A 25,447-nucleotide genomic window follows, 5' to 3' on the forward strand; every position below is an offset into this window, starting at 1 on the left:
ACATGTCTCAAAAAACATACAGAAGGTACCCTGATAATGCACTGCCACATAGTAAAACTAATGTTATTTTTAAAATATAAAAACACAGTACTGACCTGTTAATGGCTGTACTAGTACACTGAAGATCATGCTGACCGGCTTAAATTCCAATATAAAACATACTGTCAGTAACCAGAAGAAAGCAAGTTTTATCTTTTAGCAAGTGTTCCATTTGTGGATTCTGTTAAATGCTGGCCTAAGTTTTTTTTTTCCACACATGGTTCATTTGCTAAAGAGTTTACACCAGACTTTGGGGTTTTATGACATTGCATCTTTTTCCATTTGGTTCAGTTGGTGTTCACACTACGTAGGTGTTTGCCGATTGGTCAGAAATTTTTATTTTTGCCTCCTTAAGTGCCAAAAACCAACCATTTTTAAACTTTCACTAGCCTAACATTGTGTAAAGGCTCTATTTATCTATCACGTTCTAGATATTACATTGCATGGACACTGAGGCTCAACATCTATGTGCGTCATGATAAAAGCAATATGAATAAACAAAGCATACTAAAGGACAAGTTTGACAAGTCCACATCAAACATGGTCAGCCTGAATGCTCCCTAAAATGCAATGTCTTTTTAGTCCAGGCTTAGGCCTAATCTGGGTCTGGGAAAACTGGGCACTTAAGGTATAGGCATCCAAAAAGAAACATTCATGCAATGTGGCTATGTGAAAAAGAAACTGCAATAACTACAGTGTAACTCTCACCATACTTCATGACATTCCACTGACCAATCCAGAGTGGGTAAATATAAATATAGAGACAAAAACAGAACCGACATTGCTAAATGAAATATGTTGAGGTAGAGAAGAAGTGATTTGGAGATACAAGTTCACAAACAGCACTGAACTGATTCTAAGTATACAGTAAATAAAAAAATAAAAAAATTGTTCACAATGTAGCAGAATCTTTAACAGTATGTGCTCAACAATTGTTTAAGATACAACGTGCCTTAAACATGCACAAAAAGACACACACATATTGTTCACATCAGAAGGCCAGATTATCTGTTTGAGTCAGTGGAGGTACAGATCACTTCCCACTTTCCATTTCTCTTTTCCCTTAGTAGAAGCCCACCACACAGACACCTGAACACACTCACTCAAGCTAGCCCTTTACACAGTTTGAACCAGAAAGCACTGTTTATAGCAACAGGAGATGGAAGAAAAACTAACTTGCAAAGGGACTGTGCTGTAAAAGTATTCATTCAGTCCTAATACCTAAAAGCAGATACTACTTCAGAACATTAACAGAGTAGAAAACCCATCTGTTGTAGGCTCATCTGAGGGGGATCAGGCTAACACATGACTGAGAGGTGCAAACCCAGTGATAGACAGTGATTCACACTCATCTAAATTCAGCACAGCTCTCGGACTGACACTATTTGGAGCAGCACTAGAACCTTCTGGTGGAATTTCAACAAGAACACTGACTGGTCTTCAAAAATGAGCGTCCCATGGTCAATAAAACTCCATGATGTGGAGGTGAACAATGTTAATTAGATCATGAAGCCAAACGTTTCCGCAGTCGTCCTAAAGTTAACCTTTAACCCAATGTTGGGGCAAGTACAAGAGGACACTTGGTTCTAGCATATGAGGACATTGGCTACTTTTAGATTCCATTTTAATGTACTTTAACAGACATCTGGGGCAATGTAACAATGTGATCCTATTATGCAAATTTCAAATTACATTTTCCAACAAAGCAAATGTGAAAGAAACGTGCTGTATCATTGAACAGCACACGCACATACAACATAACAGCACTTGCAAAAGCTCTTCCTTATTATGGTATCCACGCCAGCAGCCCTCTACAACATACTGTAGGTTACAGCTTACCTGAACGGTTAGTGAAGAACCAAGAAGGAAGCCGAAACAGCCACTGCAGCAAAGCCCAAACTCAACATTTACACACCAACATTGTTCTTACGTTGCCATTATGTTCAACTCAGCATGCGACAGGAATTTAGAGCTGCCTTAGAGAGTCCTCTCTGCTGTGCTTTGCTGATCGGGATTTGGATCAGTTGTTGTTCCGAGAGCAGTGGACTTAATCCTCTAATTAACCACTCATTACGCAGTCGGGGGAGAGCGAAGCCTTCTAGCGCTTGTGGACGTGCCTACACTGGTGAAAGACTTAAGCCAACGCTGCAGGCTCACACACGCGCACACACACACACACAAAGCACATCACCATGACTACCGGCAAACTGGACACCCAGGGAAGGCGAAAGCACATTTTACAGCCTTAGATTAAGAGCTGGTTGAAGTGCCTTTGCCCTGAGTAAAAGACAGACCGTTCTTGGAACAAGTCAAAAAGGGTTGGTCGAGGTCACACAATCGCTGGAGTGATGAATAGCTGTTCCTGGAAGATCAGTGACACATAACTGCCATGTCCATGTCCATCTTCCTGTGTTTTTCCACATTCAGAATCAGACACTGCCAGTGCTATCCAACCATTAGCAAGTTTTCCACTGCTGGTGTTACCCATGGGGCTCTACATTAGGACTGGGCATTTTAACCATTTTTGCCATTCAAATAAACATTTGCACAACAAAGTATTTGAGGTTGATATGAATATAGTTCCATATATGGACCATTCTTAAAATTAGTTCCAACTGTGGTCCCACAGTAAAAACTAGTTAAAAAACATGTTTTTCAGACATTAATTACAAGGATTATGCTAGGATTTATTTAAACCTACTATTTAAAACTCACATTGCGAAAATATTTAAACTTTTCTACAATTTATTTTCAATACTGCATTTAAAAAAAGATCCCTCTTATTTTAAAGTAAATATTTACACAAGTTTAATTTTTAATTAAAAAATCTTTATTCAAAAATGCTGTCCCACTTTTTTACGTCAACATTTTACTCTATGGGCGGAGTTACAGGCTGTCAAGATCATGAAATTTTAGCTAACGATTAACTGTCAAATATATATTTAATTGTCTTTTCTTAATCACTGTTTGCAACTATTAAATACAAGCCTAAAATGGCCAAATTGATAAAGCAGCTGATAAGCCACCTTACTTGGTAGTAGGGCTGGGCAATTAATTGAAAAGTAATCGAAACCAACATTCAGAACCTCTAACCGACGTAATCTTGCCCATGACGGTCATTTTGATGTTTTTTTTTAATTCTGCTAATCCTTCCCCACTCTGTGTGTTTATGTACTGTCCCCTTAAAAACTTACTACCGCACGTGACTCCGCCACAACCACTCTGCAACATGGAAGCTATAGCTATGTTCACGCAGCAGGTGAAAGTGGCCCAAATCTGAGCTGCCACCATCAGGTGAAAGGATAAACTGCAACGTAGTCACTGGCGCGCTGCTAATAAAACACTCGAAAACAGAAGCCACAGGCCAATAAAAATCTGTCCGCGGGCTGCATTTGGCCCGGAGGCCGGACTCTGGACACCTACGGTCTACGGTAACACAAAATTATGTGTAGAGTTAAGCAAAGCTACATATTCTTCATAAAAGTGAAAATATAAGCAAAACACTCATTCTGCTAGCATAAATGCTAAAACATTAGAACTAGCTGCACAACTAACAAATAACATTACTCAGTGCTGACCTCTAAACATCTTAGAGCACAAAGTTAAAAGTAAGAATTTTTTTCATAACCACCATGAAATCTCAGTGAATGCTTTTACTGCTGTCTTTTATTTACATTTATTTGACTCAACCCAAAGGCAATTTGTTGCAGCATAATACAATTGTGAAATCTAACAAATGTGGAAAATGGCTGCAGACATCTTATATAACTGCGATCATCTCAAATAATTGCAATTTGGCGATTATGTAATAATTTTGACAGGCCTCGGCAGAGCCTTATTTTAGCTACACCTCTGCATTTTTGAGCAGGAAGTGGGACTGCATGCCTCATGGCCACATGGTGAGCAGTCAGATTTTGAAGTATGTGTGTCCCAATGTCCGAGAATCAGTGTGTATCATCACGATACACATATTTTCCGCAAGTAACTAAGCTTTGTGTTTACTGAAAAATAATATGATTTTATGAATGTACAACAGTTCAAAGGTGTGTTTGCTAGTCATATACTGGCTAACGTTTTTGAGATATGCTCAAAATTAGCTAAAACTACCAAAAACAGTCACTACTGAAACATTTAGTAAAGTTTCAGTAATGTTATTATTGTATTGCTAGTGACAAAATAGAACTCAAAAGTCTTTCAATAGAACTTAATAGTAACTCAAAAGTCTGTAAATGCTGTATGAAAGCGTTTTAGGGCCACTGTTAAACAAATAAAAAAACAGTAGACTTAATAAAGTCGTAATATTTCAAGACAAAAAGTCGTACTACATGATATTTTGAGAATAAAGTCATAATATTTTGAGAATAAAGTCATAATATTTTGAGAATAAAGTCTTAATATTTCAAGAACAAAGTCGTAGAATTACGACATTAAAGAGGCATTAAATGGAAGATACCAACCTCCTTACGTTAAAATGAGGGGCGTTGAGGAGCTGTTAGAGTTATACTTTCATATCGATTCCTCCCATAAAGAATCAAATCAGTAGCACAGTGTTCCAAAGCACACTATAAATATCCACATCTTTCCCGTCACTTTTGTTTTGTCAAATGAGGAGATGGTGACTGTCCGTCACTGCCCTGTACAACATCAAAGCTAAGCACATCAGACAACAGTGGTGCTCGTGGCAGATCCCCTAAGCCTCAGCCAGGGCCAGTTTAGGCACGTCTTTATTCTGTTCAAGAACATGGCCGCTGACTACAGCACCAACAAAATCAGTTCAACTACAATAAAATAAGCTGACGTTCAGTCGACTAGATAGTATTAAGTTCTGGCAACGAACCTGACGAATGATCATCTTTACTTGCTTTAACCGTGCTCCTATTACTTGCACAACATTCAAGGACAGTGCCAAATAGTGCCCAGAAGTGGTTAAATTAAGGAGTAACTCTTCAGGGGTTTGAATGGTTCAGTGCTCTGCTGCCGCATACTTGGGCAAAGAGAAATTAATAGATATGACCTTGACTATTAATTAGAGGCCATGTCAGAGAGGCAGGCCAGGGCAGTGAGGCTGACCTGATCTAGTGCCAGCAGCACATGGTTCCAGTCCCAACAGTGTGAATTAATGTAAAATGATAAATGCTTCAGGAAGCAGACACTGTCAGGGCGTGTACTCACTGAGTCTGGTCAAGAATAAGAAGAAAAAGGTGGGAAATGATCTTCTGCGTCTGTGAGTTTTATATATATATATATATATATATATATATATATATATATATATATATATATATATATACACACACACACACACACACACACACACACACACACACACACACACCTTGAATAGCTAATCTCACATTATGTAAAATGCCTCTTTCCATCTCCTAAGCTAAAGCCAGTGAGAGAAATTTAAAAACACTGGGTGGGGGAAAATGTTACTTAAGTGACCGTATAAACAGGGAATGCAGTGGCAACAACAGTGCCAAGTGCAGTGGCAACCCGCAGCATAACATTTCAAGCAAGGACACACACACGAAATGCAACGGCCTGTGAAACGCTGTGCAGTGTGAGAAGCCAGTGCTCGAGTTGTCTTCTATTGGACGAATGGCGGTTGGCAGGCTTAGGGTGCATTACCACTGCCTATCTGGGAGCTAGCTGCACTCCTCACGCATGCGTGTTTCACCGAAGTTGACAAAGTTAGTGTGTGAAACTACCTCTTCTAGGCCTGCCCGCTAGGCGGTCCAGCAAAGAAAAATCTCATTATAATGAATTTTGTTATTTATTTTTGCATTAGAGTCTGTGTCTCCCCACCACAGAACCACAGTATATTTGAAATTTGTGGGAAACACAGAATCTAACGCTTAACTGAAGTGCTTTATGACCAACATAAGAAACCATAATTGCTGGCAAAAGGGGTTAAACACATCTAGGAAATGAAGACGTGTGGCCGCGGAAGCTAAAGACGCAAGAAATCATGTTTGTGACAACATTTCAAATTATCAAACAACTCTCAGTGCAAAATCTTTGATAGGCCTTGGCATGTTTGATGAATCATCTCAAATTTGGAAGTCGAATGATCCTTTTCAAGTACCGCCATGTGACCACTATCAGCTCTTTTTGCTTTTCTTTTTTAATTGAACAGCTTTGCAGCAGACTTAACACTTGACAACACAAACAACAGATCTGTTTATTTTCAATAAAACCACTGTATCAGAGAAGAATCTCCACCACACACAGTTAGTACAGCACAGGAGCTGCTCTACAACTGCCCCAACAAAAAGAACATCATATTTTATATGGTTCAGGCCAGCCCCACTATTATCTGATTAAATATATATCCAAATCAAAAGCTATCAACATTTAACAATGGATACTGCACTAAGGATGGTGACCTGATACTATGGAGGATGGACACTGGAGAATGTTCTTGCTGACCACTGCCATTGACACTGTGGAAAAGGTGGCATACCCAAGTTGTAATAAACCTTATATATTTATATTTGACTACACAGCAGCAGTACTTGCCCTGGCATAAAATACCAAACAAACATTCAGCAAATAGCAGACACTGGCCACATGATTTTCATTGAGTTCCTGCAAGCCTAAACCACAGCAAGTCTGAATGGAAAGAGTATCTTCAAAGGCCTTTATATGATTCAATAGAATTAATTTATTCTCAGAATGACCAAGCCTTTCCTCTTTCCTTAAACATCACACACAGCTCCCAGCAATGAGTGACTACACCCAATCTCCACATGACCAGAGGACAGCACGCTTATTAAGAAAAAAAAAACAGTAGACTTTGTTCACCTTCTCTGTATACTTTTCAATCTATGACTAAACAGTGTAAACAGACAGAGGTACCAGCTAACCTTTAAAAGAAACCCTAAACCAGAGAAACTATAAGGCTAAACAGCCAAATAGATCAGAACACTACTTCTTTAACAGCTGCTGGTTTAAGCCATTCTAAGTCTATGAAGCCTTTTTTAATTAAGAGATATCAGCTAATCCACAACTCCCTTTTTCCAAAGGCAATATAAATAACACAGCAAATGCATGCTGTACCCAGTGAACCCTCACACATACGTTCCCAAGCAAGATGTAGTCTTCGAAGTTAAAATAAAGTTACTGGTCATTTCTTAAAAGGTGTTTTAATTTTTTAGGCTTATCGTCACTCTGCCCAACAGGAGTTTTGATGTTTGACTCCAGCGCAGCCCAAGGGAAGTGGAAACTGGAAGGGTCTGGCCTCCATATACAGTTCTATATAAACTCCACATACAGTTTGGGCACCCCAGGTCAAATGTTTTGTTAATTTTCCAGTGAATTAAGCTAACACATCCTTCACAGAGAAAAAATTTCTGCACAGATCAATGCACAATATTTATTTGCTGAATTTAACATATTGGGGAGGAAAAAAAAACAAAACAAAATAAGCAAAATGTGGCCTGTGCAAAAGTTATGGCACATTTTATATTTCATGTTTTATTTTTTTCAATATGTAAAACTCAGCAAATAAATAGAAATTGTGCAAAAAATTGTCATACTTTGTTCTCACTTAATTCAACAAAATATGTAATGTGACCAGGCGTGTTCAAACTTTTGCATACGACTATACATGGATGGACAACTAACAGATCTTACGCATCCTATAAAGGAAAAGGTCCAAGCAACATTTTTTCCAGGAAATTAAGGTAATTCTGATTGGAAAAAAAAATAAATAAATAAACACAATAATATACAGGCCATTCACTTCCTCGTTGCTGCCATTTCAAGCATTCAAATAAGTGAAGTACTAAAATAATACTTTATCTATTTTATGACAAAACTTTGGATTACTACATTTGAACAATAAGACAGGCCCATGATAAACGATACTCATGCTCTCTAGTATGATGAGTGAGTTGAGTAGACTACAGCTCAACAGCAGTCACAGAGGAGCAGGCGAGGACAGGCAGGGTTCAACACACCCGCTGCCACACAAAAGTACACAACAGGACTCATTAAAGAGAAATAAGAAAAAGGTGCAAGCTGTGTTGTCTTTACCCCTGTGAGATCTGCGCAATGTGTTAAATAACGGATACCAGGAGTATCTCCTGAGACTGACAGCAGGATGTAAAAGATCTACTAAGTGGAGCTGAACAGTTAACTTCGGCAGTATAATAAGAATAATGATCTCTGTCTAATAGCACACAATAAATTGGTTGGTATTAAGGTTCTATGAATTTAATAAACTACCAATATTTATAACAAGCTTGTTTTACAAGTAATAGTGGGCTCTAAAATTAGGAGAACCACTCATTTGAGAAAATTATAATGATTTTGTACCCTTGTGCCAATATTTACAGAAACATTTGGTAACTACCAGTTCCTGATCTTCATTATAACAATTCAAGTTGAGCTGGTAAAAAAACACAGAGTATCATTACAGTTAAAGCAACAGAAATAAATAGAAAGCATCCAAACCTAACCTTTGCGTTTTTGTCAAACTATTCCTATAAGTCGAAGACTTTATGTGACAAATAATTAAATTCTAATGGGATGGTTACCTTATTAAGAAATATATACTACAGATACAATATACTATTTAGACACTTTGTAGTACTGTATAGCACTGTATCAAATCAGCACTCAGTGAGAGCTGCCACTGACTGGCTGTGTCACAGCACTGTAAAAGAAAAAACATGACACAGGCCTGTTGGTGCTGCGCAGATCAATCAACCCCTGGATCAGTACAGTACATGCTGTTTGGATTTTTTGTTATGTGAAGTTACGTCAGCATCACTGCCGGGTCATAACGACACATTCCATCACGATCTCACAGGAGCGAAGGGGCTTCAGTATTCAGCTGAGAGGTAGGTTGATGATGATGACAGATGGCCAGGAGGTCCACCAACATGCATGCATACACAAACTGTAGCGAATCCAGCACGTAGCCTTTTCAACTGTGTAGTCAGGTTCATTCTTCAAAGAAACGTTACATCCGATATGTGAACTCCATATGAAATGCCAGCTCGCGTGGGTTGTTGCTGGTTAAAAGGCTTGTGGGTTACTCTCACTTACTCTTGGTTGGTTACTCTTGTTGCACAGACAAAAAAGGGTTTGATAGTTATTAATTAGTGAATAGGATAGTTAATTAATCAGTGAATAGGTAACAGATTATTCTAACAGTTAACTCTTTGGCTGCACTTCACAAGACTCCAACTGCAAAAGCCAATACCATAAACAATCACTGTGCACAGACACAAACAGTACACAGTGTTCCAACAAAACATTTGGGCTTTTATAAAGGAGATTATATAGATCATGACTCTGAGTAAGGAGTGTTCATCAGTTGTAGATTGGGTTTTCACAGCTTCCTTGCAGTGCCGTCTCTCAGAGACCAGCAGCTTGTTGTCCCGCTCCATGGCTGGAACATTTCTGCTACTTAGAATAGAGACAGTGGGGAAGCCCTTTGGGAGATCTGGACTGGAAAGCAAAGGTGTGAAATGAGTCTTTACGCTGAAGACATGATCCAATTTTCACAGACCATGTGCTGTGTGCAAGACCGCTCGCAGAAGAGAGATGAAGAGGAATCTGCAGGGAATCCACAGAGGGGAAAAAAAGCCTTCATCCATTAGTGGCCTCCCACAAGAAGATAAGCCTCTGAATACGTGTACACAGACAGCGATGGAAAGTACACAATGCTTTTTCTTTCATTTTGCTCTGTATGAACCCTCTTGGAAAGAGGAAACACACATACACACAGAGTGGTTTCACCCATGCTTCAGAGAGAGTAAATGGTAGCTTCCATGTTGTGCTGTGATATTCTCACTGCAGTACCACTGCCATGTGACCGACCAACGCCCAACAAAGAGGGAGTGAGTGAGACTGGGAGCAAAATCTCTAACCAGCACAAACTGGTGTTTGGTACTCTCATCATGTCCTATCAGATGAGAGGAAAGTACTGGACCACTGGAGACGACCAAAGAAAGAAACAACCCAAGTATTAAAACACCTTCAATGAATTTTCAAGTAGGGCATTATGCCCCAGTTGCTGTGCAGCATCAAAACCAAGAAACCTTTTCCTATAAACGCCAGCCTAGAAGAGTCTTTTAGTGAGTCACCAACTGACTGAGTGACTGACTAGCGCTATATACATCTAATTAAGTGGAGAAAATGTGAAAATAATAACCAGAAAAAAACACTAAACATTCTATAGGCTAAGCACTGTATTCACTGCAGTTTGGACCTACATGGCTGTCAGCTGAGCTTCATTATCATCAAGATGTCTCTCTGCTTGTGCATCACTCCTGCGAGATTATAACAGCATAGGCCATCGTGTCACTAGTGGTGCCAACACAAGTCAGTGAGAATATCTAACCGGCATGTGCTGTACCCAGCCAGGCTGCGTTAAGCCGAACAAACCTAACATCTATAGTATATTAATATTAATTTTTAGCTTTGTATCAATGAAACGCTACAATAAAAGCATGCTGTTACCATCTGTGTCATGACATCATTTAAGAACAACTCAAGTACTATGATACTCTTTAGAAAAAACCTAAATTAAAACTATAGTAGATCTTTATTTCCATGTTTGCAATAATGGAGCAGCTGGTTCAACTGTGTGGTCTGTGGATGGATGTTTGTGTACACTCTTACCAATAGCCTTCAGCCAAGAGTATTCATCTCATAGCCTCCACCCTATTTCTATTGAAGGAAAACTCCCTGCCGCAGCTCTCTTAGCACAAAATTCCTCATGCTATGCCGACAGCACCGCAGGCCATACTTCATGCATGGATTATTCATGATTTACCTTTAATGAATACACTGATTTCTATTCATTGCTGCTGCTCATGAAAGATAGTCTGTGCTGCTCGGCATGCCGCCGGCCGCAGATCAGTTCCATTTGAATCTGAGCCGCAGTCATGAAGACATTAGGTGTAAAAGGACACCTCTGAAAACAAATCAGCTATGGGCCTTTTAAAACTATTGTATCTTCAGCACTCAAATAATTTATTCTTATGCAGTGTGATGGCAGATCTGCTCAGATTTGAGTGACCATTTAACACTTTCACATGTTTTAAATTGTAGAATTTATGCACACAGAAAATACACACATCTGCATGCCTGTGTTCTGTTCTGTTCTTACCAACTTCTTCAGCAAAGCCATCCAGAGGACAAAGGAAGGGCATGGCCTGGGAACACAATATAAAAGACACTGTGTGTTACCACTGGCACTCCCTAAATACTGCAGTTCAAAGAAGCCTCTGTCTATGATACTAATGTTCATGCACAAAAACCACATCAGCCTGGCATGGAAAAAAAGCACACCCACCTGTCCCAACTATCCTTTTTAACCAACTAAAAAAAATAATTAAAAATTAAAATGGTGGAAATGCAAGACCGAACTTTGGAATTTTGGAAAAATATCACTGATGCTGAAAAATCAATAACTTTGTGGCCTTTTTGTCTGAGAATTAAATAAATGAAGGTCTATGCTTTTGTTTAATACATCATGCATGCATTGCAACTAGTTCAGATAACATGATCACAGCATTTTGCCAACACTGCACTCTGTTACAGTCAGTACACATCAATGGTAAGTAATGAGCAGCAAATAGATGGATAGCATATACTGAACTAATAAGAAGGAATTGAGGATGACGGGTTGGATACGAGCTGCACAACTCTGTATGACGAATGCCAGAGACGAGTCATCTAACTGGCATTGCCGTGGTCAAATCAAATTAGGAGAGATGTGATAACTCTAAGACAGTAATCACAGGAGAAAACTCTTTGAGAGACGTACTGATGACATAGATGCTTTTGTTTATAGCGTAGGCCTGAAAGAGGAAAAAAAAAACATTCCATTTAGTTTTCCCTTGCTAATTCCATTTTGAGACTCGGCTGCAGATTCTTACAAAGTGAAAGGGAACAGTTCCTCTCGGTACAGCAGAGGTGACCAACTCTGGTCCTGGAGGGCCAAAGTCCAGTAAAACTTGGTGATCTTCCTGTTCAGCAATAATGTGTATTAAACGAAAACAAAGGCATCAGTTCTCTCCACATGAAAATAGCACCTCCTAAATCTAAATGATCTGAGAGAAACCCAAATCAGAATGCATCTCTTTGCTGGATCTTTCTCTCTGCTGTATTAGTGGGGCCTTGTTAACATTTTCATTTTGGCACAAACCCAACAGGAAGCAAAACAGCAAGAAAAGAAAGGACTGTGCTCTCTCACCATCACCTACAAAGAGGCCAGCGGTGCTATGAATAGAAAACAATAAAGGACATTATATGACACTAGAGATAAGAATAGAGGAAACCCCCTGAATGGAACCACATCTGACCAGACCGTTTCTCTACAAGGGCTGCAGCCAAACCAAGTCACTGTTGCCATTTAAACAGAGCGGAATCAGTGGCGTCCATGAAGATGGCAGCAAAACAATACCTGCCACAGAACAGTTGAACAGCAGTACAAAGTTTACCATGTAAACACAGAAGTGTTAGGTAAAATTCTTTCACAAGTTTAAGTTTTGCCATAACCGCTATACTGGTATGCTATAAATAAGACAGCAGATAACGCAATGTACAAGCAGTGCAAACCACACTAACGTTAGCCCGTTTGACTGAACAGCTGAGCCAGGGATGTTTCCATCACGTTTCAAATAAAAATGAACACACAGACTCTCAATTAACTCCTGCTGTCTAGCATGCTGCATCTAAAGTAGTTCACTTTGTTTTTGAGGCAGCGGACATAAATGGCCACTCTTTTGGGAATAGTCTTTGCCAAATATGGACACCAGAGTGTTTCTGTTTACTCTCGTACCGCCCAAATGGAGCCGACTTAGCCAGCTGCATCAGACAACAATCTCAAAATTTGTGAGTGTAACAAACTGTAGACCAGCTGGTACTGAAGTGTGAACGACCATAATATTTTCCCAAATTCCAGCAGTACCTGATTGACTGGAGGCAAGAGTGTTAGTGTTGAACATACAAGACAAAGGATTTGAGAAAGTCAATAGAGCTTAAGTTGCTTAATTAAATGTCCCATTCCAAATGCAAGCACTGCTCCATTTAAGGTGGAACCTAAAATTCAAACAAAATCTGGTGAATAAGAAGCCAACTTCAGCTTTTGTGAAATATGAAACATTAAAATAGGACTAGTTTTAGAAAGAAATATTGACATGGGTTTATTAATATATTATTCAGCTTCATTTTCATTATTTTGCACAATAAAATATTCCAGTATTACTTTAGTTGTCACAATCGTTCTATTTTGTGCTCACAAGAGAGCCTCAAATACCTCAAGACTAAAGAGAAAGTGAAGACTGGCCTACACGAACCAGTGATCCTCTTAAAACCTGCTGATATGACTTGCCATATCGCCAAAAATTCTGAGGGATTCTCTTTGCTTACAAAAATACTAAAGAATACAGACTGAACCATGATAAAGCAGATGCATGTATCTGCCTATTTCTTTATCACTGTAATGGTTGTGTGACATTTGTGCAATGCATGCTGGGTACTGTAGTGAGAGAACCCTTGACAGATGAAACACAAAAAGGATACAAAAGTGTGAACTCTGTCAAACTGATGAGGCTGAGGGATGAAATGATGCATGACAAAACATATTGAATGCTACCTTTAGGCTGGACTGCCCCTTTAAGCAGGAACTCTGTACTTACACACACATAACATCTAGTGTTTACAAACAGATTATCCTATTTTTTATTACGGTCATTATATTTAAAGCTATATTGTATATTGCCCTACACAAACTCAGTTTTCTGAGTTTACTCTGCTAAAAAACACAAGAAAAGGAATATTTAAACATCTGAAACACAACACACTTGAAAAGCATTTGAGAAAAATAAAAACACTCTTTCTGAGGCAACACAACCTATGTACATTTCATGTTAAAGACAACAATGGTAAGCAATTACACTTCAAGAAGCCTGAAGTTTTTCAGCTGATAGCATTACATAATTCTCAGCAGACTTCCATGCACTCGCCTGCATGTTTGTTTTGAGCCATGAGCAGAACTCTCTCCCTGACACCATCTGCTCCCTGTGTAAACTGCAGATTAGGGCTGCTACTCCCCAGCTAATACCCTCAGTTCTCAGCCCCTCAGAGAATTGAACCCAGAGCCCCCGTGTACCAACACTTAATTGATTCTTAACCAAAAAAGATGAAGAAAAAAAGAGAACAAAACATCCTTTAACCCCTGACACACCAGGTCATATCTAAGTCAGCTGTAGTTTCACACTGGACCAGGAACTATCATTTATTAGTTACATGAGGATAGAGGATACTGTGCTCTACAAGTATTAAGGTCATTACCAATCAGTTAGAATGACTGCATGAGCCTCTGACTGACATGCATCACTGCAGCTTGTGCAGTGTCTAAAGCAGCTTTTCATCCCCTTCCCATGTCACTTGCCACTAGGCGATAAAACAGTACATAAGTAACAGTAATTGTCATAAACAAACTTTTTTTGACACTGACAGAATGAGTTTGAGGATTATCTGTAATGGATATATAGTAAACTACTTGGGCGCAGAAGCCAAAATTTCACAACCCACATAGTGGGCTATATGGGGAGTAAGGAACCTTTTGAGAATTAGCCTGGGTTTAATACTGCTTAAGGCAGATCTAACCAAAAACATTTAAGTAAAAAAATATTATTTTCTTTTTATTTCACAGTTTCACAGTAAATCATTCAGTAAATACTTAATTCAGAGCCTTACACTGAATATTAATGGAGCACTGGCTTAGTCTATTGCTATATTTTTGTCAGTTAGCCATCTGCCAAGAAAACTTCTGTATAGTTAAATCATAGAGATGTGAACAAAAACATTCAGAGTGGGCTGATGAGAACTGGTTAAGCATAGAGAAACGTACAGACTCTGATTTCTTTACAGTGGTGGTGATAGGAACCAGTGGTCACAATGTCTATAACACAAATATAAAATCAAAAATCAAAACAAAAATCAAAACAAAATGACCAGTGAACCTACATGAGCTTTTATATGCAATGTTGATACTGGTAAAATTGTGGTTAAAGAGGTTTTCTTTGTGTACTATTTTGCCTTTCAGTGTACTCCATGTACTCCATGTATTGCCTTTAAAAAATACATTTTGGGTCAAACTTTTATCTCAAAACCACTGTAAAACAAAATCAATAGCAGTGTACCTGTAACAATTCCATGTAATCTCTTTCTGGAAGGGAGCTTTCAGAGGCACTGAACTCTTCGGGTGTGTACTTCCAATCACCATCACTGTGAACGATTCTGACTCATGCTATTCTAGAGAATCTTGCCATGTCATATCAAACAACTCTGAAAAACTGTTTACATCTTAACCATTTAATTATGGAGAAATTTAGAAGAATTGGTGGAATTACCCTTGAAAAAATAAGCCATCAGCCCCTCAGTTTAAACACAAGCAGATTTTTACTTCATCTAGCAGTTCATTGCTTCATACTCCTGCACTTCTATTCCTCAGTCCAGCATTAGCAGCAAAGGCTATAAACAATTGTTACTTCAGTACAGTAAGTGCCAATGTTTACCTTTAACTCACATTACAGTTTGGAGGGTTAGTATTCCAGCTTCTTTAGTGTTAATATTACAGAGAGTGAAAAGGCCCTGGGTTTGAAGAAAGTGTCTGAGAAAAAGAGGAAATTCTGACAAAAGATAAATAAATAACTTGCCGCACCTCCTCTGCACTGTGAATCTCATGCAAAACATACTGTGACAGAATTTTTGGCTCCATCACTGAGTCCTAATTGTCACCTCTAACAGCTCTGACCACCCCCATGCACTAATGTAAAAGGTGCCATATGCAATTCATAAAATCAAAATGTCAATGAGGCTGTACAAGAAAGACTCTGAGGAGTTTTCAATAAACTCAACCTCCTCCTGTATCCAGCATCCAGCAAATCTGTGTTTATAGCAGAAGGGACAAGTGTTCTCAAGTGCTCGTTTGTCAACAACGGTCACAACAAGGCTGGGAACAACCAAAAATACTCCTCCAGAATACCGGGAGTGTAGCCAAGCAAAGATTTCACATGGAAACCGCACTCCCTGATGGGACATACTAAAATACAGCTGTGCTCTCGTGGTTTTGGATTCATTGTCCTCGGCATCCACATGGTGGTGGTGGGAGGCACCTTTTTCTGCTCCTAAAAATCACTGTGGCTGTAAGTTTCTTATTATTATTATTATTATATTTTTATGGGGCACCGCAGGTTATATTTTCTACATTCTAACTTATTAAATCTCAGAAAAACTGAATATTTTGATGCAAATCATGTCCTGAATTATTGTGATATAATATTTTTGCCATACTGGACACTCATAGTTGAAGCAAATCCATGCAAATAAAAACGCAGAAAGCGTATTTATTGGGACATCAGGTTTTATGAAAACAATAAAAGTTCAAATTTCTGACTCCTGTGCTTTGAATTTGAGCTGCACCTGACGTCAGTTGGGAGCTACAAAGTATTGATGATAACTAAGAAGCGAGATAGCTAATGCTGCCTTCGAGTGGTGTCAGAAACCGGGAAATACCATTTTTCCTACCTGTAAATTGTACTCAAACAGCTAACAAAGTCGTATTTACAACTAGATGTGACATAACATGCGACCTTTAACCTTTCTGACAAAAAGAAATACATACCTAATGCACTTCTATTAGATCTGAGGGGTTTTTTAAGAAAAAGCAGAATATGTTCTCTCCAGATCTCCAAGGTTTTTTCCCCCCCATGTAGTGGGTAAATTTATGAATAAGCACTCAAATAGAGTGAAGTCATATTTACTAGTTAACCATCAGCTACTTTAAGCTTTGGAATTGGGTTTAAATTATATATGATCACAGGCCTATGTCCACTATGTCCACAAGATTTTGGGCTTATTTATATTCAAAGGTTCTCCTAAAAAGCTCATGAAAACCTTATTTTTAAAGTTTAGTCCCTGTGGAATGAGACTGAAACTACAGAGACGGTTTCATATTCTCTGGAATAGTTATGTTTTACTAGATGCGAACTACGGTGATAAAGTGATAATGCTGCAGATGAATGACTACAATGGAAACTCACGAGTCGTGTGGCTTGGCTCCATATTTAACCTCCTTCCATTGGGACCCAACCTGCACATGACACCAATTACTAAGAGAACACCAGAGACATCATCTAATGGGTCTAAAGACTTATTAAAAGTATTAACCACTTAGTAGTACCCCATACAATTACAAGAATGACACTAATGCCTCTACATAAATCAGAAATATTTCCCAAATACCGGATATTAAGACCTCTAAATACAGAGGTGGAAATATTGAGAACTTAAAATACAAGGTAACTGCTTAGGTGAGACAATGTGGCAGCAAACAGCACCTAGATTTAACATGGCAACCCATGGACTTTGGCTTCTAAGGCGGAACAGATGAATTACTAAGGGTTATTAATTAGTCCATCACACCTCGCAGGATGCTTAAATCATTAGCCTTCCGTGATCTGAAGTCTGAAGAAGAGGGAAAAAAATTTCAAGTGCTAAAAGGTTGTGAGAGAAATCATTTCCAAGTGCACTATCAAAGCCACATCTCTCTCAAGCTGGAGAAACAAAATTGCTGTTTCTTGCAGAGCCACTGAGAGCAGAACCCACAAGAGGCTTCAGAGAGACACAATGGACGAGACACAGACTCACAGGAGGAGACAGTGTAGGTTATTATTACACACACAGAACATTTTTCTGGAACTTCTAGTCAGCCGCGTTGGAGGAATCTGTGAGTTCCGTGAACGTGCCTGACGGATTTGACCTCAGCAAATCACCAAAAACAACAAAATGTAATCGTTGACAAAAAATGTCCAAATAACACGAAACAAAAAGAGACATAACAAAAGAGAACCGACGTAACGACAGCCTCAAAAACCTCTCTGTTCTCAAACAATGGCGAACGAATATGCCGATTATGGTTTTGTTTAACACCCGTTTTCCGAAACGTCCCAGCTACTGCATTTGGACTGGCCACTGGTTGGCGGAGTACCTGTGAGTATGACCTACTAGCCAATGAGAGCGGACATGTCGCGACACCGCTAGCCAATCAGAACGGAAAGAAGGCGGGACTTGTCGCAATACAGGTGCGAAACGAAATGTTCTCATTGGTCCCCGAGTCTCCTTCTGCTATGGCAACCGAAGTGCTAGTTACCACTAGGCAGGTGTGTGTGAGAGCCGTTCTCACCGTTCAGCTGTTAGCAAGCATTCACATAAACGACGAATTTCTCACAGTAAAAACAGCCAGAACCTCACTAAACAGTTTCATATTTCAAATATGAATGTGTTTTGGTAGTTAATTCGAACTGACATGGGGGAAACGCGTGAATGTTAAGGTAGTTTTGAAACAATTTGGTGGAAAATGTGACTTATGTAGCCGTAAGCTACACCGAGGTCTGCAAACATGAGATGCGATAAACGAGCAAGGCGTTACAGACTAAAATGTCCTCAAGAAGTACTTAAAAACGCGTACTTACTTCACAGGCATGTATTTCCCAACTTGTCACTGTTGCTTCTTTGCTCAAACAGCGGTTAATTCATGGTTAAAAACGAGTATGGTGTCAGTATCAGCGTCGACGCGTCCTCTAGTGAAGTCGAGGCTTCATTTACAGTAAATATAAATGTGTATATACAAAAAAAAAAGGTCTGGTACGATTTTAAACTGGAAAAAGTCAGTTTGACCGTCCAGACGTGGCGGTCACCACGAAGGATGAAGAGCGAATGAGCTCGACTCTCATGGGTTTGAGGTAGAGCAGAGCAGAGCGCGCTGCCTCACCTGGCCACACAGCGCGCCGTCAACGCCCTCTAGCGGTGACCAAGAACACTACACACCAGAAGTATTACTATTGCTGATGACCATCGTCATTGACGGGGTTGGGAGGGTACCTTCCAAAATGCATTCCGTTACACATTACTGATTACCTGTTAAAAATGCATTTCTAACTTAAAGAATTACAATATTAAAGTAATGTAATCGGATTACATTCCGTTATTTTGGACTGTCTTTTTAATGTCGTCTAATAAATCAAAGCCAAGAAAAAATATGATCAACAAGGCCTATTCAGTAAGAACTTAACTTATAGCAAATACGAAAACTACACTGTGTTATGAAACAGACTGATAGATCATAGCTAACTTAAATATAAAACCTCACACAAACAGTCACTAATCATCAAAACTGCCTAATCTAAGTGGAGCAATATGTGGAAATAATTCAAACATAAAGATGACAAGTGTGTACAATCTAATTTGTTTAGACATGTAAGCGATGCACAGTGACAAAACAGTGACAAAACAGTGAAAAGGGTGGTAAGTTCAGAAATCAAGGCACAGTTACCAAGGAGTGATTTTAACAGACAAAAACAGGCACTCTGAGAATAAAACACGGAGAAACATGTAACTGCTGAAGAATGATCCAGTTCATTGACTTCAACATGCAAATGCAATATAGCCTAGTTAAAACCTGAACTGCTCTCTTGAGATTTTTGCCTTAGCAAAACTATTGCTAATAGTAGCAAAGTCAAAACGTCTAGTAGAAATCTTCTCTTCAGACCCCTCATCAACAGCTCTTATAAAACAAGGGTCATTCTACAAACTCTGACTCACCATTAAGTGTGTTTTATCTGCTAAAAGGCTGCGCTGCATCATACGGATTCATTTTCGTGTGTCGTGCTTGAACATGGATGACGGTTATTTCCCTAATCAGCTCTCAGTGTTTTCAGCGGCTCACAGGTTAAAAGGCAACAATTTAACACGAAAACAAGAGAGAGCTGATCGTCTTAGTAACAAATAATGATAATCTACACATAGCAACATTTTACTCCCATCATTCGGAGGCTACTGAAGAAAGAAATCATACATGCAAAAACAATCTAATTTTACCGAGTCTCACGAAACTGTGCCAGAGAACTGCCGCTTAGTACTGGCTTCCAGGTTTGTCCGACACTAGAGGGCGCTCCCGAGCGCGTCCAGAATGAATGGGTTCAGTGTTTGAGCAAAATCATAGTTTGTAAATGCTTAAACATTTTATATAGAATACATCTATTTCATGAACACACAACAGCATAAAATATTTTAACACCATTGTTATATTTCTGAGCACATTTGAACTCCAGTTGTAAGACATCATAACGGAATAACGTACATGACGTCAGTGAGCGAAAACCGCTTCATTCAGCCAGTGGCCTGCTCCACTTACCAGCCAATCAATTACCAGCACTCAATATCAGTAATGTAAATCAGTCAGCACTCAGTATCAGTAATGTAAATCAGTCAGCACTCAGTATCAGTAATGTAAATCAGTCAGCACTCAGTATCAGTAATATAAACCAGTCAGCACTCAGTATTAGTAATGTAAATCAGTCAGCGCTCAATATCAGTAATGTAAATCAATCAGCACTCAGTATCAGTAATATAAACCAGTCAGCACTCAGTATCAGTAATGTAAATCAGTCAGCACTCAGTATCAGTAATATAAACCAGTCAGCACTCAGTATCAGTAATATAAACCAGTCAGCACTCAGTATCAGTAATGTAAATCAGTCAGCACTCAGTATCAGTAATGTAAACCAGTCAGCACTCAGTATCAGTAATGTAAATCAGTCAGCACTCAGTATCAGTAATGTAAATCAGTCAGCACTCAGTATCAGTAATGTAAACCAGTCAGCACTCAGTATCAGTAATGTAAATCAGTCAGCACTCAGTATCAGTAATATAAACCAGTCAGCACTCAGTATCAGTAATATAAATCAGTCAGCACTCAGTAGCAGTAACACTAACACCCTGCTGCCCAATACTTGTTTGTTATAAGAGCTATATAGGTAGGTTTTAAGTTTTTATAGTTTTTATAGTTTTTATAGCTTTTTTAGTGAAATACATTCTTCTACTTTCCAAAATTAAAGGATGATCTTGATCAAATGGTTAGAAACTGTTTTAACTTTTAGTTTTAACTCTATTCACCCTCGCAAAATTTTTTGGTAGAGAGCAGAATTTATGGTTCTGTCAATAATGGCAAGTCACACAGATCCTGAAACAACAAAGCATCCTCACACTATCGCTCTAACACCGCCATGTTTGACAAGGTGTTTTAAGCTGTTGTTCAAGGTGTTTCTGGCAAATGTGAGACAAGCCTTTATGCTCCTTTTGGTTAGCAACCCTGCAACTTTCTCATGGATACAATTTTTGCCCGGTCTCTATCTAATGGTAGAATCACGTCTGCTGACCTTATCTGAGGTGACAGAGGGTCCTTAGATGTTTTTGTGACTTCCTAGATGAGTTGTTGCAGTACCCTTGGGGGAATTTTGGTAGGCCGGCCACTTCTGGGAAAAGTCAACTGTCCCAAGTTTTTCTCCATTTGGAGAGAATGGCTCTCACTGTGTGTGCTGGAGCCCAAGAGACTTAGAAATGGCTTTGTAACCTTTTTCAGACTGATATATTTCAATTACTTTATTTCTTCTAGATCTCCTCCAGATTTTCTGCGCTGCGCTGCATCATACGGATTCATTTTCGTGTGTCGTGCTTGAACATGGATGACGGTTATTTCCCTAATCAGCTCTCAGTGTTTTCAGCGGCTCACAGGTTAAAAGGCAACAATTTAACACGAAAACAAGAGAGAGCTGATCGTCTTAGTAACAAATAATGATAATCTACACATAGCAACATTTTACTCCCATCATTCGGAGGCTACTGAAGAAAGAAATCATACATGCAAAAACAATCTAATTTTACCGAGTCTCACGAAACTGTGCCAGAGAACTGCCGCTTAGTACTGGCTTCCAGGTTTGTCCGACACTAGAGGGCGCTCCCGAGCGCGTCCAGAATGAATGGGTTCAGTGTTTGAGCAAAATCATAGTTTGTAAATGCTTAAACATTTTATATAGAATACATCTATTTCATGAACACACAACAGCATAAAATATTTTAACACCATTGTTATATTTCTGAGCACATTTGAACTCCAGTTGTAAGACATCATAACGGAATAACGTACATGACGTCAGTGAGCGAAAACCGCTTCATTCAGCCAGTGGCCTGCTCCACTTACCAGCCAATCAATTACCAGCACTCAATATCAGTAATGTAAATCAGTCAGCACTCAGTATCAGTAATGTAAACCAGTCAGCACTCAGTATCAGTAATGTAAATCAGTCAGCACTCAGTATCAGTAATATAAATCAGTCAGCACTCAGTATCAGTAATATAAATCAGTCAGCACTCAGTATCAGTAATATAAACCAGTCAGCACTCAGTATCAGTAATATAAACCAGTCAGCACTCAGTATCAGTAATATAAATCAGTCAGCACTCAGTAGCAGTAACACTAACACCCTGCTGCCCAATACTTGTTTGTTATAAGAGCTATATAGGTAGGTTTTAAGTTTTTATAGTTTTTATAGTTTTTATAGCTTTTTTAGTGAAATACATTCTTCTACTTTCCAAAATTAAAGGATGATCTTGATCAAATGGTTAGAAACTGTTTTAACTTTTAGTTTTAACTCTATTCACCCTCGCAAAATTTTTTGGTAGAGAGCAGAATTTATGGTTCTGTCAATAATGGCAAGTCACACAGATCCTGAAACAACAAAGCATCCTCACACTATCGCTCTAACACCGCCATGTTTGACAAGGTGTTTTAAGCTGTTGTTCAAGGTGTTTCTGGCAAATGTGAGACAAGCCTTTATGCTCCTTTTGGTTAGCAACCCTGCAACTTTCTCATGGATACAATTTTTGCCCGGTCTCTATCTAATGGTAGAATCACGTCTGCTGACCTTATCTGAGGTGACCGAGGGTCCTTAGATGTTTTTGTGACTTCCTAGATGAGTTGTTGCAGTACCCTTGGGGGAATTTTGGTAGGCCGGCCACTTCTGGGAAAAGTCAACTGTCCCAAGTTTTTCTCCATTTGGAGAGAATGGCTCTCACTGTGTGTGCTGGAGCCCAAGAGACTTAGAAATGGCTTTGTAACCTTTTTCAGACTGATATATTTCAATTACTTTATTTCTTCTAGATCTCCTCCAGATTTTCTTTTGATCGCAGCATAGAGTGGTGCTTATTGGGATCTTTCAGCCTACTTCACATTGCTGGAAAAGTTTTTTTTAAGTAATCTTTAGATTCAGCAGGGCTGGCAGTAATCCAGACTGGTTGTTTAGATTAATTGATTAAAATTATTTTCATATTTTCAATTCCACACAACAAATGAAACAATCATTTAAAATCTGTACTTTATTTGCTCAGGCTGTCTTATGTTAAATTCTGAAACTAAGAAAAGATCTGAAAAAGAGTGTAAACAAAGCTGCACTTTAGTTTTTCTTAAAATTGAGTCAGGAGAAAAAAACATTATAAAATATTGTGTTTATGCACTGAGTCTCCCTGCAAAGCCTGAAATGATAATTTAAATGTCTGAGGTGTCGGGTAAGACTTGTGGAAGTTTTTCTGACCACATCATACACCTTTATGTATTAATGTCATACGCACAGACTCCAACTCAATGTTTAGGTCTCACATGCAAAATCATCAGTATACTGTTTAAGATATGATTACATGTCTTTCATGCTTTTGTTAAGTTCTCTTTGAATACTCTGTCAATGCACTCATAATCATCAGGTTCATTCGCTCAGAAAAGGCTTCCAAAGCACAACCATTGCTACCAAACATTCTTCTGTGCATTGCATGCACTTACACACTTCCACCAGAGAGGTCTCGAAACCCCTAAAACTTACATAGTGTGGCTTTAGGTGTGCCAAATATGCAAAAATAGAAGAAATCTGGAGGATGCAAATATATTTCAAGGCACTGCACATAGTTCCGGATGCTGCCGGCCTTCCTTAGGCATCTTACACAATATTAGGTAATGTGCCAAAGTCCTTTACTTATCTATAATATGGGGAAAGGTGGAGAGCACGCAACAAAGAGAAAGTTGTTGACCCTCATAACTGAGGCAATGCTAGATAAGTAGGAAATGAAAACTAAGAAATGTGATAAACTATTCTCGGAAAAGGCTTATTGAACACATACATATACACACTGCCCTGTTTGACCCAAAGACTGTCACTGAGCAATTAGGGATGAAATGGGAGGGCTGAGAAACCCCTGCTGTGAAAACAATTCACACCTCTTCATAAAGACAGCTATACCGTGATAAAATGGACAGCTTTCTTGATTTAAAAAATTGTGCAGTTGTCACAATAAAACACAATAAAAGCACTTTTATAAAATGTTGACATACTTGCCTATGTACAAAGACCAAACTTTAGTTCACTTCCAGTTTTATAAATCATATACATCTCAATCGAAGTAATTCTATTGAAAAAATGAAAGACCTAGATTCTGACAGCCAAAACAACCTGAAATTGCATTTTATGACTGCTGTGAAATGGGGTTAATACAGTTTGTTTTAAAATGTATGATTTTAAAAACGTGATCTTATATTCATACATTTGTGTGCTATAAGCCTACCAGTCATGTTGCTTAGATAGATAGATAGATAGATAGATAGATAGATAGATAAATAATTTATTTGCAGTTGTACACTCAAATAAAAGAGAAAGTAATCAGGAGAAACACAAAATATGTACATACAAGAAGAGCTGCAAGAATTTTAAGTGGTAAGTCAAACACAGATAACACTGAAGATCCCATTTCATGGAAAATGAAATTGTATTTTTTAAATGTAACCACTGTTAAAGTTTCAAAACATACTGTTTCCTAGTACCCTAACATACTACATACTACCCAGTCCATATAGTCCATTTATGGAAACTAAGCTGCAAAATCCACCTGTTATAAATCACCGGCTTTGCAATGTGACAAAGCCTAGATGTATTTACATATATATGTCTTATCCGTCTACAGCAGTTTAACACCATCCATTCACACTAAGGCTGTGATGAGCGTTTCTGCTCAGACTGCTTTTTTAACAAGGCCCGCCAACACATAGGAGTCAATCAGAACAGAGGTCATTTACATGACATTTTTAAAGGCAAATAGTCTACTTAATTCTAATGGATAAAAATAGGTTGGAAAATGGTCATGTAAAAATAAATAAATAAAAAACGAACTAACGTCATAAGGTGAAAATGCAATAAAATGTAGGAAATGGGCACTTCAACCACACGATGGCAGTCATACTTAGAAGAAAACATACGGCCGTAGTAACATGTATAATTGAGCACAACTCAAGCTGCTAACTGCTTCATTTGGAGATTTCGCATCACTCAAGGCTTTTAGACGTCACTCAAGCCATCACAAATACTTTTGTTCTGTATTGGTGTTTACATTGGTTTGACCAGGGAACATGCACCAGATGGAGGTGTATATAGGAAGCCGCTCTGTTTTGGCAGCCTATTTTAGTGTTTAGTGAGTGCTCCTCTAGTCCAGACTTCGC

The 25,447-nt window shown here is 38.8% G+C and overlaps 1 protein-coding gene across 3 annotated transcripts in view; it reads right to left on the minus strand.

Moving 5' to 3' along the window:
- The window catches only part of eps8a (epidermal growth factor receptor pathway substrate 8a), a 63,533-nt gene extending 44,750 nt beyond the window's left edge, over window positions 1–18,783 (minus strand). The window contains exons 1-2 of one of the 3 annotated variants that reach the window (XM_036577113.1): window positions 18,546–18,783; window positions 11,168–11,213 (exon numbers count right to left, since the gene is read on the minus strand). The gene's annotated coding sequence lies outside the window, so the exon portion shown is untranslated. Of the gene's footprint in view, window positions 1–1,878; window positions 3,344–11,167; window positions 11,214–18,545 lie in introns of those variants that run through there. The other 2 variants (XM_036577111.1, XM_036577112.1) reach the window with 2 other exon arrangements.
- Window positions 18,784–25,447: the final 6,664 nt, after the last annotated feature.

This window comes from Colossoma macropomum, unplaced genomic scaffold, assembly GCF_904425465.1.
Source record: "Colossoma macropomum unplaced genomic scaffold, Colossoma_macropomum, whole genome shotgun sequence".
Taxonomy (NCBI): Eukaryota; Metazoa; Chordata; class Actinopteri; order Characiformes; family Serrasalmidae; genus Colossoma; species Colossoma macropomum.